Source organism: Gopherus evgoodei, chromosome 10, assembly GCF_007399415.2.
Source record: "Gopherus evgoodei ecotype Sinaloan lineage chromosome 10, rGopEvg1_v1.p, whole genome shotgun sequence".
NCBI lineage: Eukaryota > Metazoa > Chordata > Testudines > Testudinidae > Gopherus > Gopherus evgoodei.
Genome location: NC_044331.1, coordinates 38,666,541 through 38,683,497, shown reverse-complemented (window position 1 = coordinate 38,683,497; position 16,957 = coordinate 38,666,541). Strand labels below are relative to the sequence as shown.

Here is a 16,957-nt window from a genome sequence, read left to right as displayed (position 1 = left end):
ATTACAGTATTGTACACAGGAGGGCTATTACCCTTCCCTTTATAGTTATGACAGGGCCTATGCCCAGAGAGCCGAAGGAACAGTTCCGCTAGTAGGAAGATTGATCACACGCAAGCCCACTGGGCAGATTTCCACACACACGTGCATGCCCCCCACAACAGGAAAGGCCAGCTCACCGGGAAGGTGTTCACCAGGCTCCAGCTGAGTTTCTGAGTGAGGAACCATCGTATCCCACAGCCACGCATCAAATGGGGCAGCTGGGCCGAGTATCCAAAGGTGTCTGGCAACCAGAACTGGGAGCAGAAAACAGAACGTGCGAGAGAGAGAGAGAGAAAAACACAATCCCATCACCTGCTCAGATGTCTCTCAGACAATGTAGCTGGGTCCACCTATCTCCCCACACATCTCTAGGGCAGAGATGGGAACAGGCTCAAATTCTGGATATCCCATTATAGTCAGCCACGTATCACTATGGCCCTAATGCCCTCCACAGGGCCCCTCAGCCTGGAGGAAATATTGCTAGGTAGGGGGTGCTATATGAACTAACCAAGGCCTTACATACTGGGGGTAGGAAGAGGTACGCTGCACTATATATCCAAGGGCCCAGCAGGCTCCAGCTGGAATTTCTTGTAGATGATCCAGTCAGTTCAAGCACTAGTTTAGGACCTGTGAGACCTGGAATAAAGTCCCTGCTCTGCCACAGACTTCATGTGTGACCTTGGATGAGTCACTGGGCCGGTCTGTGCCTCAGGTTTCCTCATCTATACAGTGAGAATAGCAGCACTGCCCTTCCCCACAGGGACACCTGAAGATAGATCCAAGAGAGATAGAAAACTCAAATACCACAGTGATGGGCTACAGACATACCTTAGATAGACACTCCAAAGTGAGCATGTCCCACCAAGAATGAAGCAGAGACACCGGGAATATCAGCTCTGGAAGGGACCACATGGATCACTTCTCCACCCCCACAGAGAGGAACACAGAGGATCCACCGAGGAGGAACACATACCTCCAAGCAAAGCTTCCCAAACTGCTACTGGAAAAAAACGCTGTCCCTGCAGGAACTGACGCACCATTGATTCGCCACTGGGAAGATTCCCGTCCTGGGAGACAATGGCAGCCCTGAAGAATTCTATGCTGATCTCCTGCCCCGCTTGCCAGCGGAAAAAGGAGAGTGTCCACCCCAGTAGCATGCACCCATGGCAGGCCTAATCCATACAGCTCCCAGCTGAGACACTACAGTCATGTATGGACTTGACACACCCTCCAGAGGGATGGGGGGAGGGTAAGAGAGACTGGGGAAAGGGAAGAGCTGTGTTCACAATACAGCTGAGGGTGCTACTGGGTCATGGTTCTAGGGTATAAGGTTGCCTAATCTACAATTAGGGGTACAGAGGGTAGGACTCCCTGGAATAGGGCTAGGATTCTAGTTGGTAGGACACCCCAAGCTAGTGCTATGGTTTCAGAGGGTTGGGTTCCCAAGGCTTGGGGCTAGGGTTCACATGGATACGACTCCTGCAGCTAGAGTTCGGTTCCAGAGGGCAAGGCTCCCCAAGTTTGGGTTAGATTCCCAATCGATAGGACACTCTGGCTAGTGTTAGGTTTCCAGAGGTTAGAGCTCCCCAAACTAGGGTTAGGGTTCCAGAAGGTAGGATTGCCAGGATTAGGGTTCAGATTCCACAGGGTAGGACTCTACCACCTTAGGTTAGGGTTCCAATGGGTAGGGCTCCTCTATTTTGAGTTCTAGAGGGTAGGCCTCCCCTGGTTAGGGTTCCAACAGGTAAGGCTTGCCAAGTTAGGGTTCTAGCTAGGATTAGAGTTTCAATGGACAACACTCCCCAAGCAAGGGTTAGGGTTCTCAGGGAGAGGACTCCCCAAGCAAGGGTTAGGGTTCCCAGGATAGGGCTATTGTGAGAGAACTGGAGGCGATATAACTGGCAGCCTTTTTGTGCACTTAAGCCCCCATACACTGGAAGCGAGGACACCAGATAGGAATAATCTGGCCTTGCTTAGGCAGATGGAACAAAAAAGAAACTGCAAGCTGCAGTTTCACTAGCTGGGACAGAAAGTGAAAGGCCAGATTCATGAGAAGGTGTGTGAGGGAGGGAAACACGGAAAACTGACCCTGATTCTGGTTGTCTGGGTTTCTCAGATTTTTTTGCTGAAGCTGCTTTGCTTATACAGAGAATAATGAATTGTTATTGGCTGTTGCAAGGGAAACTGTTAGCCTATTAGAGGCTATTATTAGTTATGTGCTTTGTCTGGAGAAAAATCTATAAAGAGTTTAGTTAGAAAGCATGCTTTCTAACTAGCCAGAGGAAGCTTTTCTTCAGTCAAGGAGCCGACACCTAAACTCCCCATCAGCTCCCCAGAAGGGCCCCCAGAAGGCTGGCTGGTGATCACTCGAAACCATTTCAGACTTTGGGGAAATATAAATGTTTGGAATGCTCTAGCCCTACTGCTGAAGCATTGGGGTGTGTGTGCGCACTTCAGACCTAATAAAAAAGTAGTTTAGGTAAAAGCACTCTTGTTCATGCCAATTATTTATCAGATAGAAGAGCTGTGTCCCCACTGATTCTCTCCTGGCAGTGTCAGGAATAAAACAGTGAAGTTACCACTCCAGAGCTGTGGGTTCTGAAAACCCAGGATAACAGGGCTGCCCAAGCAAGCGTTAGGATTCAAGATGGTGCAACTCCCCAAGCTAGGGTTGGGATTCCCAAGGTAGCATTAGAGTTCCAACTCCCACACTATATTTAGGTTTCCAATGCATAGGATTCCCCCGGTGAAGGTTAGGGTTTCAGAGTATAGGGTTCTCCAGGATACATTTAGGTTTCCAAAGGGTAGGAGTCACTGTGTTAGGCCCCAACGCCTTGGATTAATGTCCCAAAGGGTAGGGGTCCCTGAGCTAGGATAAGGGTTCTAAGGGGTAGTAGTCTTCAAGTACCATTAGTATTCCAAATGGTAGGGTTAAGGTTACGTTTCCAGAGGGGAGGGCTCCCCAGGCTAGGGGCTGGGTTCCAAAACCCCCCTCATGATTCCACTTGAGGGTCTGAGCAGAAGAAGATGTTAAGAGAAGGCATCTGAGACTCAGTAACTGATCTGTTAGAGACAGACTCAGAGGGCGATGCAGAAGGGCTGCTGTGATCTTACCATTTCTACCCAGGTGCCACCAACAGGTATGAACCGTCCTTCTTTGGCGTAGTCCTGAATCTGAGCGTACAGCCCAGGATACCAGTTCCTCACCCACTCAAACTGCTGGGCCTGCAAAGACGACAGAGCCATAAAGCACCCGGAGACTATTTTAGAGATTATCCAATTTGTCTAAAGCTTCTGACTCTCAGCAACGGCAAACCTGAATTTTTAGCAGGCATTGGAGCTCAGTGCAAATAAGACTGGTCCCAGACCTGGCAGGACAGCTCTCTGCTACCAGGCAGGAGGCTTGGCTGAAATCTGCACCTGGGCTTGGGAGCATGGTAGAAGCAACTTGGAGACCAGGGATAGAGAAGTCCCTTGCATAGCAGCCCCCCTCCCAGCCACTTACCATGCTCCTTAAAACATGCACTAACCTTCCTCCTCTCATTGCTCCAAGAGTTTTGCTGCCCACCTGGGAGCAGAAGATGACAACTCACCTGCGAGCAGACAAATGTGAACTCCGGGTTCTTCTCCATCAGGCGTACAAGGGTCATCCAGCTGCGAGCACACTTGCGGATAGACTCCTCGTATGGCCACAGCCAGGCTGCAGGGACAGAAGCAGGTTGAGCTCACTGTGGCCACATGGCCTTTCCATTTTAAATGGCCATTATTTTATACACACATACAGCTTGCCGCCTGCCAATGCCCATTCTGTGCTGCCTTCCCCTGGCTGGAAAGACACAACTGAGCCTCATCACAGCTGTGAAAAAACGTGTCACAGACCATGAAATCTGGTTTCCCCTGTAAAATCTGATGTTTTGTGTACTTTTACCCTGTACTATATTTTTATACTATAGGGTAAAAGTATATACAAGTACATAGCATTTCTCAAATGGGGGGCTCCCAACCCAAAAGAGGGTCTCAAGCCTATTGTATAGGGGTTGCAGTATTGCTACCCTACTTCTATGCTGCCTTCAGAGCTGGGTGGTTGGAGCGCGGCAGCTGCTTGCCAGGCACCAAGGTCTGAATGCAGTGCCGTTGCCAGCAGCAACACAGAAGTAAGGATGGCATAGTATGGTATTGCCACCTTTACTTCTACCTGTTGCTGCTGGTGGCACTGCCTTTAGAGCTGGGTGGCCAGAGAGAAGCGGCTGCTGGTCATGAATCCAGGTCTGAAGGCTGCGCTGCTCCTGGTGCGGCACTGCCTTCAGAGCTCGGCATCGTCCAGCAGCCGCCATGCTCCAGCTACCCAGCTCTGAAGGGAACACAGAAGTAAGAGTGGCAATACCGCAACTAGCCCTACAAAGTTTTGCAACCCCCTTTTGGGTTGGGACCCTAGTTGAGAAACATGGACCTAAGGGCTTTACATTTTTGTATTTTGCTCTTTTTCCATGCATATTCATGCTTTGTTACAACTCCGTGAAATTAAAGATTTAAATATCTGAAATTGTGACAATCAAGATTTTTAAAATGTGTGAATTTCATGATCATAAAAGATGGACTGTGAATTCGGTAGGGCTCTGCTCATCTGGGATCCAAGCTGTGCTGCCTTAAAAGGATCGACCACTGCAGGGTGTGAAGACATGGGAAAAATCACACTATTTAAAATGTCAATGGATTGAAGCATGGCTGTAAGTCCTGAAGAGTCTCAGCTCACAGGGCTGCTGCCTGTCCTGGCTACCTCCTCACTTCCTTTTCCCACAATAGCTTGACTAGGGAAAACCCCTGTGGTAAGTCACCATCTCCAGCCAGGCCGATATGGCTACAAACATTTGTAGCTGAGAGCTGAGATGTCCCTGTCCCTTCTCTAGAGGCTCAGAGCATCACTTCTACAGAACACTCAGTGCTTGCTCGCCTGAGAATTGCTCCCCTGTGTCAGCACTCAACGTCACTGGCCAGCCCTACTAACCACAGGCCTTTCAGTAGCATGTATCCCCTGGACCCATTCTTACCAGAATCGATGTGGCTGTGGCCCATGGCATGGATGGTGTGCTGGCTCTCGCCATTTTTCTGCCTGAAGATGGAAGAGGCGAGGTGACGCACCGCAGGGAAGGTAGAGGATTCTGACACATCAAGCAGGTTAACCATCTGATTGGCCACATAGAGCGTCTGGAAGCTCCGCTGGTTTTCCTCCCCGAGGAACTGAGGGAGGGCAAGAGTGAGAAGAGAGGCACTTAGCTCAGCAACTCTTATACTGGACAGGCTGAGAGTCTATACGATGGATAGCACGCTGAACTGCTGCACATGTGGACAGCCCATTAGCCGTGTCCTACCAACTTCCCACCGCTCTACCAATGACACGTGTAGCCTGAGGCAATACAGACACAAAGGGGGTGTTTCCTTCCCTACTATACGCATTTTACTTTTTCTGGAACTCAGAGGCTGCAGATGTTAACTGGCAAGATGAGACAAAGGAGACACTTCCGGGTCTACACAAGCTACAATGGCAAATACTTACTCCTTCAGGTCTTTTTGGTAGAGGCTGGAGAGCTGGGGGAAGGAGGTCAAACCAAAGGAAAGTCATGAAAAAAGGAGGAGGGAGGGAGGTAGAGGAGCTGGAGAATAAAAGAGACAGAGGACTAAAGTATTTACCTTGGCCATGTCCACTAGTATCTCAAAATCTACCAGGCAGCTCATGGACATCCATGTTGAAGACCACAAGCTCCGCCTTGTGCAGGGTGAACTTCTTGTCAGGGTCAGGAGGTGCAATCAGGCTGCCTTTTCCAGCCCCAAAGAGACCATTGCAGGCAACTTCCACGTAGACAAGTCAGACTGTAGAAATGAGAAAAATGGAAACAGATTGTCACCAGAGATCAATGAGCAACTCACTGTGTTCTCTGCATAGAGACTGGGAAACAAGATCTGTCAAAAGCACAGGAACGGTCAGACCAGGCCAGACCAATGGCCCCTCTAGTTTGGTTTCCTGTCTCTTATGGTGGTCAGTGCTTCAGAGACAGACATACTACACCTACCTAACTGTGCAATCCCACTATCCCATGTGGGACAAATGTCTTCCTGATTCTAGCTAGTGAGCAACTCACACCCTGAAGCACAGCAATCAATAAACCTTGTCATTGTAATCCAGCTTGATGTTACCTCATGAGCTGAGCAGCCAGTAGGTGACAATGCTGCATCACTGGTCTTCACAGCTCTGAACAGAGAGGCCTGGGCACTTTCCCTGTGTGGTGTGACTGTGCCAAGAGTACCTCATAGCCCCTCCAACCAGTGCAGGGTGGGGGTTTCTCTGAATTTCAGCAAGCATCAGTGCTCACCTGTGAGCTTCCGCCTCCTTGAGGCTGTCTGTCAGGATATAGCTGGTCTTCTCCCCTTCTTAGTCAAACCCTGTGTGTCACGACAGGGAGGAGGGACATTAAAATAGCTCCATGACACACTCACGTCAGAGATGTTAACACAGGTTCAATGGGAATGGCTGCCATTCTGCATCAGTACAGAATCACTAACCCATGGCTTGTTGATACATACCAGCAGAGGGGCCCCTTTTGACACATGGCAGATTACCATGGAGTTGTGTGTACTGAGACTGTGCTCACTGTTTGCCTATGGAATAGTACAAAGACCATTTGCAGCACCCTGCTGAGTGAAGATTTTGCTCAAACTCCCTAGGACATGTCTCCATGCCCCATCAAACAGACACTGAAACATCATGGAGAGGGTCAGCTTCTCCTATAGAGCTGCTGCAACCCCAGTGTTAATACCAATCCCATGGGTATTCCATACCACAGACCAGTGGTCAGGAATATTGCATTACAAACCTCACAAAATAGGGAAGCGCTATATAATTAGAGGAAATAAAATCCAGTCTGATTCAAACCGTGTAACAAAGGGCAAGGATTCCTACAGCCCGGTTATAAAGGGTTGAGGCAGAGGACATGTCATGGAAACAGCATTGATTGCAGCACTGCTTATGACATATTTCTAATAAAGATATAGCATTGGCACACGCACTTCCTCTTACCTGAACTGGCTGCGCATCCCTCCACACCATCCCTTCCCCATCGCTTTCCCACAGGAGATGCACTTCTTTCCCCACCCGTTCTCTGGGGATGCTAAGTTCCACTTTAAACCAGCAGGTCCACCACCTGAAAGAGACAGGTACATACACTTCTGAACTGATGTTGAGCCATTCATGATTAAGCATTTCCCGATGAAAGGTTAACATGCACAAGACACTACAGCCTCAGTAGAATCTCTAAGGAGGTTGTGGGGAAACCACGTAGTATGTACAGACACTAATGTACAAACACACACAGGAGACAATCCCTCCAGGGCTTGCTTTCATTTCTTCATAAGAGTGAAAGATGCTCAATTGACAGGCCCATAGACAGAGATCTGCTCTGTATAGATCAGGTATGATAGGGTATGGTCAGCAGCAGTACAAGCACTCCATGCTCTGCCTCCACCCATGCACATCAAGCCAGACCCACCAGGAACACCCATGGCAGTTTGTTCTCCATGGCTCTTCCATCAGTCATCCATCAAGGGGGGAAAGTTTAGGGCACTTTTACAGTACAGACACCCATTTGTCTAGGAACTGGATTGAGAAGCCCATACATTCCACCCAGGTCCCAAAGAGCAAGGGCATCTCAGCCAGCTGTCTAGCAATAGTTTGACCTGCTCTCTCAGAGAAATCAGAACAAAGGAGCTGCCATGCTGGAAGCAGAAGGGGCACACAAAGGGGGCCTCACATTACCAGCATGGAGTGAGACCAGAGATTGTGACTGCAGGGATAGAGAAACTAACCACCAGGCAGGAAAAGGTCTCAGAAGGGGAGAAAAGAGATGAAATCAACCCTATTTCATGAAGGCCAAGTCTCAAAGATCCACTCCCTGCACCTCCATAGTCTAACATGAAGGATTCCACAGGGACTGCTGTCATGGGAGTCAAGTTGGAGAGGGGCTAAGGATGGATAGAGACAGATCATTAGCTCCCAGAGTTCTTGGGTCAAGTTTTAGTCTGGAGTTTATTTTATAACAAATTACAAAACAGCCAAGAAACAGATATTTATGGTACCTCCTTTAACTGCCCCAGCATTATCACAGGCCTTCTGTTCTGCCTGGAGATTTGCCGATAGGCCCAACGCATAAATCAAAATCCAAGTCCTAAACAGTAGCTGAAAGAATCCAAAAAGAGCGAGGTAGATGGCTGAGTAAAGAGATTTCAGAGTGCCCAGCTTGCAGTCTAGTCCTGCCTCTGACACTGACTTGCCACAAGGCCTCAGTTAATGTCGCCATCCCTCAGTTTCTTCTCAAATATAAAACAGGGAGGATTAGATATCTTCTCTCCTATATCATCAAGGGTTTGTGAGGATTAGCTAATAAGCACACAAGTAACCTGACGTTCAAGTGCTAAAGATATCTTTAGGTGTAGAAAAAAACAGCTGTATACACACAGGTGTTGCGCACAGTACTACTGATTAATCTGCAGGACCTGGGAAGTAAAAATGGAATCTCACACACAGAGCTCATTGTGTCCCTCAAGGGGAAAAACAATAGCGACTTCACATCACTTCCTCATTAAATAAATGTCAGTTAAAAATCAATTCTCATCACTTTGTTCCTCTAAGGCTGGTACTTACGGGGGTCCAAAGGAATCCCCAACTTTTGCAGGTCTGAATTCTTGTCTGACAGCTCATCATGTGGGATTCGCTGAGGGGTCTGGAAGCAGGAGAGAGACACCAGGGGCAGGTGTCCCCGAAAAGCCTGCAGTAAAGATGATATGCAATAAGCCAATCACCCCAAAGTATGAGGATCTGTCTCCCAATCTCCTGATGAAGGCTAAACTTTGTCACGCTTGGTTTTAACCCAGTGGTTCACCATTGCAGAAACATTCAGTTTAAAAAAACCCAATGTTTTTAAAAAACTAACAATCCTGTTTCTTATTAGCCTGACAATAATCCTGGGTGCCAGCGTGGCATGTGGTCACCATTGGCAGCAGAACACCTGTATCTGCCTTGTATATTTTCACTACCACAAGTGCCAAGCCAGGAGATTTTCTTTGTTCCCACAAATCACCCATCATAGAAAGGTACTAGAAGTGACCTCTAGCCCAGCCTCCTGTGCTGAGATAGGATCAAGTAAACCTAGAAGACCATCCCTGACAGGTCTTTGTCCAAGGTGTTCTTAAAAACCTCCAATGATGGGGATTCCACAACCTCTCTAGGTAACCTGTTCCAGAGCTTAACTATCCTTATAATTAGAATTTTTTCCTGATGTCCATCCTAAATCTTCCTTGCTTCAAATTAAGTCCATTATTTCTTGTGGATATGGAGAACAATTGATCACCATCTTCTTAATAACAATGTTTCCCTTTTGTTCTTTTCTATTTAAATGATAGGAGCCCCCATTCAAAGCTTTACAAAAACCCTTTGCAAGCAAAGGTTACAGCATATTAGCACTGGATGAAGCTACTCTATAGTCATCCCTGCACGCAAAAGAGATGATTAATCCATTGTAATTTGCGATAGCACTGGGTCTTTACTGACTCTGACCCCGTTGCATGGCAATTTTACACCTTCAAATAGTTTTACTCACACGACTATGTTGTCACTGTTACATCAGCTGCATTGTAAATGAATCGTAGGTAGAGAGGGGACCTCCTTTAAAACACTCTCAGGCTCAAACCCTGCTAGCAGCCCACTGTAGGTGGAACGCCTGCAGAGTCTTCGGTGAGCTTCATCCTAGGTGCAGTGAGCCACTCGCAATGATCAGCTTGTAAGATCGGGGCCTTCCTTGGGACTTCTGATGATCAGAACAGTTCTGATCATCCAGAAGTGTGAGCAACCAGAGAAGCTTGAACTCAATCATGTATTAAAATACACACTCTCTATCTCCACTTCTGCAAATGTGCTCAACAGGCATTCACATTGTCCCCTAAGATTTTAATAAGCATGGGCTATTATGGAGCTAGAAATCAGGCAAGGGAAGTCATTTAAAGATACAGCTCTGTAAGAGAAGAATTTGGGCCCTGTGAACTTCCCATGTTGCAGTATTTGGCTTCCAGAAAGTAGTCGAGTACAGAAAGTTCCACAGCACTGTTGCTTATTCTCTCCATTCACTCCTACTGTACCATGATCCTTTGTCCAATGAGGGTTTTGATCTGACCTGAATTGTTTTCAGGATGCAGTTTCTTGGGATTCTATGGCTAAGTCATCCCACCCCTATGGTGAAATACATGGTAAAAAGCTCTGGGGGAGGAAATCTCCATGAGGAGACCCTAGCTGAGATACCTCCACATCATCCTGGTAGGGGGCGAAGAGGGAACAAAGCCTCAAGGCCCACCCTCAAGCCCTGCACATACCCAGAGCACTGCAGAAGGCCGGGCTCTCCATGCAGAGGCCTTTAACGTCCATGCCAGCTCTAGCCCCAAATTCAGTTGAAGACAATGGGAGCACTAGCTCCACAGCCCCACTGAAAATCAGCTCCCAGGTGTCCTCAGTTGGGCACAAGAAATGAAGGCACCCAAAAATCAATAGCTGCTTTTGAGAACATTGACCTCCCCCTCTGTGCCTCAGTTTCCTCATTTGTAAAAGGGAGATTATACTCCTCACCCACCTTGCTAAAGCACTTTGAATGATGAACGCTTGGTAATGCTTGTTGGAGAGACTGTAAAGAGAGAGGAACTTTCCTCACACACATATCAAAGAGACTTAGCAGCAGCCATATTGCTTCTCACCCCTTTGACTGACTCCCTGGAATGCCCAGTGAAAATATGCATCCACTGAAGAATTCTAGACAGCCTTTGCATCTCTCTTGGCCACTAAACTGCTCCTCGGTGACATACTGGAAGAGCAGATGCCCCTGACAATACTGCCTGGGGTTGGGGGACAAGCTACTCTTCTTACAAATGAACATTGAGATGATCAGAAAGCCAGAGCCAGGGACCATCCTAGAGTTTGGCAGCTTTTCCTTAGGAGAGTCAAGAGCTTTGATTCAGTCTAAATTAAACTCTCCCTCAGTCACTCCGTGTGAGTGTGTGGATACAGAGAGAAAGTACATGGGTGTGTACCTATGTGGGTAGGAAAAAGCAGGGAGAGGATGCAGGGAGCAGAGACAGACACTAGGGAAAGACACCCATGGGAAATGGGGAGCAAGTGGGTTGGGGGAGGAAGAGCCAAAAATGGACAGAAGGAAAGAAAGAGGCGGGGAAAGAGAGAGAAAACAAGGAAGCCTGGCGGGAAGGTGAGCTGGGGAAACTCAGGGGAAGTGCCCACCGGCCCCAGGGCAAAGGGTTGGAGGAGATGCAGGAAGAGAAGAAAAGAATGGGAGTGTGGGGGGAGATGAAGGGAGAATCAAAATCATAGAGAGGAGAAGGGATAAAGAAATGGCTCAAGGGGGAGAGAGCAAGACAAGCCACCATGTTATTATCCAGCCAGGCTAGTGTAGCCTGGTGTAATAATCTGAGTCTCATATGCCTACCCCGACTGTAAGCTTAACTTTGGGTAAGTGCATAAAAAATTGATCAAATGGTCCAATAACTCATAACAGGAATGTTGAGGAAAGGGAGACAGACCGAGTGAGCCCAAACAGAAAGGCCAACTACTAACTCAAGGACAGTGTTAAGATCATGCCTGGTCAACAAGAGAACTGTGGGACTGGAAATCAAGGGACCAAAATTGGTGTGTCGGAAATGAGGTCTAATTGGTGGACAAAATAATAAGGGGAAGGACTATTCCACTCATCGCTCCCTTTGGAGTCCATTAGAAAAAAGACCTTCGGGGAATGAAGTGCTCTACTAGCTGGGAGATGGGTGGACAGGAAGAAGTGAGCTTCACTGCATGGCTGCCACATCCACCATCTCCTAGGGACCTCAGGATCCACCGGAACGCTCTTGGGCCTTCATGATCTTGATCCTGATGCTGAGACATATCTTGTCCAGACCAGGCCTGAGAGAGAGGGACCCAGATGACATGGCCACCTCCACTGGATCCGGCCAAATCCCAAACACCACCGGGGAAGTAAGACTTTGGTTCCTGCTGTCACCCCCACCTTTGTGTGTCATTTTCTTCCCTCCTATTTCTCCTCTTTCCTCTCCCTCTCCTTTTGCCTTCTGTTTAAGAAGAGTCTGGCTGAGCTGGCCAAGCCTGCATATTTTGCAGCACTGCTGTGATCCTGTGACTAAAGAGGCAGCAAAAAGCAATGTTCTAAGCAACCCAATGCTGGTACAAGTTTGTCAGGTCTCAGAGCGGCTAATCGGAACGTGTGCTATGCCTTTAGTTTGCCAGCAGTAAAGCTGTAAGGGAAAGTTTTTCAATCTTCCCCTTTTTGCGTGTTTTTGACTTATTCTGTCTTTCAGAAACAGCATCCCTCTGCAACACAGATCCAGCCCATCTCAGTTAACTCCTCTCTACCAAAAAAACAAACAAAGCAACAAAAAAACAAAATAACAAAGGGAAAAACAAGGGACAGCTATTACCATCTTTAATACCATCAAAGAGACCTTCAGACAGGGCTTGTCCCTTCTAAAAACTCTATAGCAAAAGAATATTGTTGAAACAAAAGCCTCACTCAATACGCTATATTTCAAATGTGTGAACTGTTTCCTTCTTGTTCTGTGCCTTTAATAAAAGGTTACAAAGATTTTTAACAGGGTGTTTGCTGCGGACTGAGCAGACCAGTGTCTGTGTGTTCCAAAATCCAAGCCTTGTTTCACTGTTTAGCGCTGTACAGTGGCAGGTCATGTTAACACCTTTCAATCTCTAGGCCAATATATTCCATTAAACAGAATACAAAAACCTTCCAGGCTATGACTGCCTCTCTGCCCCCAACTTATACTAGCCCTTGGGAGAGCTGCATTGCACAGCTGCCTCACACCTTCCCCCACCTAGTGCCAGCCCCACAGCCACCCCCAATCCATCAACCCCACAGTCTCAACCTTGGAGTCAGCTACAACTCTGCCCCTCCTTCTCCGCCTCCCCCCCCCACCCCACATCCAGGCTGCTGCCCAATCTCACCAGTCATAGAATATCAGGGTTGGAAGAGACCTCAGGAGGTCATCTAGTCCAACCCCATGCTCAAGGCAGGACCAATCCCCAACTAAATCATCCCAGCCAGGGCTGTGTCAAGCCTGACCTTAAAATCCTCTTAGGAGATTCTACAACCTCCCTAGGTAACCCATTCCAATGCTTCACTACCCTCCTAGTGAAAAAGTTTTTCCTAATATCCAACCTAAACCTCCCCCACTGCAACTTGAGACCATTAGTCCTTGTTCTGTCATCTGCTACCACTGAAAACAGTCTAGATCCATCCTCTTTGGAACCCCCTTTCAGGTAGTTGAAAGCAGCTATCAAATCCCCCCTCATTCTTCTCTTCTGCAGTCTAAACAATCCCAGTTCCCTCAGCCTCTCCTCATAATCATGTTCTCCTCCAGTCCCTAATCATTTTTGTTGCTCTTTGCTGACTCTTTCCAATTTTTCCACATCGCTCTTGTAGTGTGGGGCCCAAAACTGGACACGGTACTCCAGATGAGGCCTCACCAATGTCGAATAGAGGGGAACGATCATGTGCCTCCATCTGTTGGCAGTACCCCTATTTACACAGCCCAAAATGCTGTTAGCCCTCTTGGCAACAAGGCCACACTGTTGACTATATCCACTTCTCGTCCACTGTAACCCCCAGCTCCTTTTTCTGTAGAACTGCTGCCTAGCCATTCAGTCCCTAGTCTGTAGCAGTGCATGGATTCTTCCATCCTAAGTGCAGGACTCTGCACTTTCCTTCTTGAACCTCATCAGATTTCTTTTGGTCCAATCCTCTAATTTCTCTAGGTCCCTCTGTATCCTATCCCTACCCTCAAGATTATCTACCACTCCTCCCAGTTTAGTGTAATCTGCAAATCTGCTAAGGGTGCAATCCACGCCATCCTCCAGATCAATAGAAGATACTGAACAAAACTGGCCCAGGACCGACCCTTGGGCGCACTCCGCTTGATATCAGCTTCCAACTAGACATGGTCATGGACCCATTGATCACTACCTCTTGAGCCCGATGATCTAGCCAGCTTTCTATCCACCTTATAGTCCATTCATCCATCCATCCCATACTTCTTTAATTTGCCAGCAAGAACACTGTGGGAGACCGTAGCAAAAGCTTTGCTAAAGTCAAGGAGGAACACATTCACTGCTTTCCCCTATCCACAGAGACAGTTATTTCATCATAGAAGGCAATTAGCTTAGTCAGGCATGATTTGCCCTTGGGGAATCCATGTTGACTGTTCCTGATCACTTTCCTCTCCTCTAAGTGCTTCAGAATTGATTCCTTGAGGACCTGCTCCATAATTTTTCTAGGGACTGAGGTGAGGCTGACTGACCTGTAGTTCCCCAGATCCTCCTCTCTTCCCTTTTTTAAAGATAGGCACTACACTAGTCTTTTTCCAGTCATCCGGGACCTCCCCCGATCGCCATGAGTTTTCAAAGATAATGGCGAATGGCTCTACAGTCACCTCCGCCAACTCCTTTTGCACTCTCAGATGCAACGCATCCGGCTCCGTGGACTTGTGCTCGTTCAGCTTTTCTAAATAGTCCTGAATCACTTCTTTCTCCACAGAGGGCTGGTCACCTCCTCCCCATGGTGTGCTGCCCACTGCAGTAGTCTGGGAGCTGACCTTGTTCGTGAAGACAGAGGCAAAAAAAACAAACCAAACACTGAGTACATTAGCTTTTTCCATATCCTCTGTCACTAGGTTGCCTCCCTCATTCAGTAAGGGGCCCACACTTTCCCTGACTTTCTTCTTGTTGCTAACATACCTGAAGAAACCCTTCTTGTTACTCTTCACATCTCTTGCTAGCTGCAACTCCAAGTGTGATTTGGCCTTCCTGATTTCACTCCTGCATGCCTGAGCAATATTTTTATACTCCTGCCTGGTCATCTGTCCAGTCTTGCACCTCTTGTAAGCTTCTTTTTGTGTTTAAGATCAGCAGAGTTTCACTGTTATTTACTGTTCTTTCTACTGTGATAAAGTTCCTCCTCTACCTTGGTGGGTCCTGTGCTTATTGGCAGATTTGCTGTCCTCAGAGAGCTTCCCCTCTGGTGGAACCCACAGTCTGGGTCAACTCCTCCTGTGTCTGATCAGGAGTTGGGAGGTTTGGAGGAACCCGGGCCCGCCCTCTACTCCAGGTTCCAGTCCAGGGCCCTGTAAGCCGGTCGTGTCGGGGCTCGTCCCTCTCAGGCACGGGAGGGAGCCAGGGCACCTCCTAGCACGCTGCAGTCCGGGTAGGCCTAGCCCCTCCGCAGGTGTTGAGGGGGGTACAGGGTCTGCAAACAAGGTAGAGCCCCGGCCCTCTAGCTGGGGTTGGGGCTCTCAAAGTAAATAAGCCCCAGCCCTTGGCGGGGCGGGGCAGTAGCAGTTCAAGCTCAGGCCTCTAGCAGGGGCTGAGCAAACACAGTATCAGCCCAGGCCCTTGGCAGGGTGGGGCACCAAACACAAGTCTAGTTAGCCCTGGCCCTCTGGATCAGGACAGAGCAGTGGCAATAGGCGGGAAGTGGGGGAGGCTGCCACCCGGTTACGGGGGGCAGGGGGAACGCAGGCCCTCCCACTCCACTGCGTTCCAGCCCGGGACCCTAGCAGCGGTCAAGACCCGCTGCGGTCAGTGGGGATCCTGGCCGCACACACTGACATGGGTTCAGGCTCTTCAGGAGCCAAACCAGGGTCGGCTACCCCCAGGCCACTTCCGACCTCCCCCTCTCTGGGTACCTGGTCCTTGCCAAGCGTTCTCTGGGGGTCCCAGACCATGGGCTCCTCCGGGTACCGGTCGTGGGGAAGCTCAGGCCCTCCTCGGGGTCTCGGGTACACGGCAGTCAGGATCCTGAACTCGACCATCTCATGGTCACTGCCTCCCATGTTGACATCCACTTTTGCTTCCTCTACTAATTCTTCCCAGTCTGTGAGCAGCAGGTCAAGAAGAGCTCTGCCCCTAGTTGGTTCCTCCAGCACTTGCACCAGAAAATTGTCCCCTACGCTTTCCAAAAACATCCTGGATTGTCTGGGCACCGCTTTATTGCTCTCACAGCATATATCAGGGTGATTGAAGTCTCCCATGAGAACCAGGGCCTGCGATCCAGTAACTTCTGTTAGTTGCCGGAAGAAAGCCTCATCCACCTCATCGCTCCCTGGTCTGGTGGTCTATAGCAGACTCCCACCACGACATCACCCTTGTTGCTCACACTTCTAAATTTAATCCAGAGACTCTCAGGTTTTTCTGCAGTTTCATACTGGAGCTCTGAAGCAGTCATACTGCTCTCTTACATATAATGCAACTCCCCCACCTTTTCTGCTCTGCCTGTCCTTCCTGAACATTCCTTCCTTTACCATGTCTCTACAATCCCCCTCGTCCTCTCCAGCCCACCTGCTCCAGGCCTTGCTCACCCATCCCATTAACTCTGCCCTCCCCCCATATCTCCTCTCATTCCCCTTCAGAGCCCGCTGTAAAATCATCTCACCCATCAGACCAGTCCATTCTCATCCCTCCCCTGGCTCCCTCGCAGGTCCTACACTAGAGCTAGCAAATTCCCCTAAATTGCATCTCTCAGGGCCACCCAAGCCACGTGTGAATTCAGGAAATCCTTTCAGCCACACACAAAAAGGGAATGTTTTGTTTTAAAAATCCAACCATATATATATTTAATTCTCCGACTGGCCTCCAAACTGAAAAGTCAGTGATTCGCTCAGCTCCATTCAGCACCCGAGTGCAGCTCCTTCTTGAGTCTTCGCAAACTTTGTCCCCATCTAGCTCTCCAGGCTCATTCCCCCAGCCAGTCCCCCAGCCAGTCCCTTTGTGTCCTTCCCTGGTTCTCCCTTGCCAATTCCCTGC

The 16,957-nt window shown here is 48.7% G+C and overlaps 1 pseudogene; it reads right to left on the bottom strand.

The window, feature by feature from the left end:
* Positions 1-45: 45 nt before the first annotated feature.
* On the bottom strand, positions 46-16,016 carry LOC115658809 (annotated as a pseudogene).
* Positions 16,017-16,957: the final 941 nt, after the last annotated feature.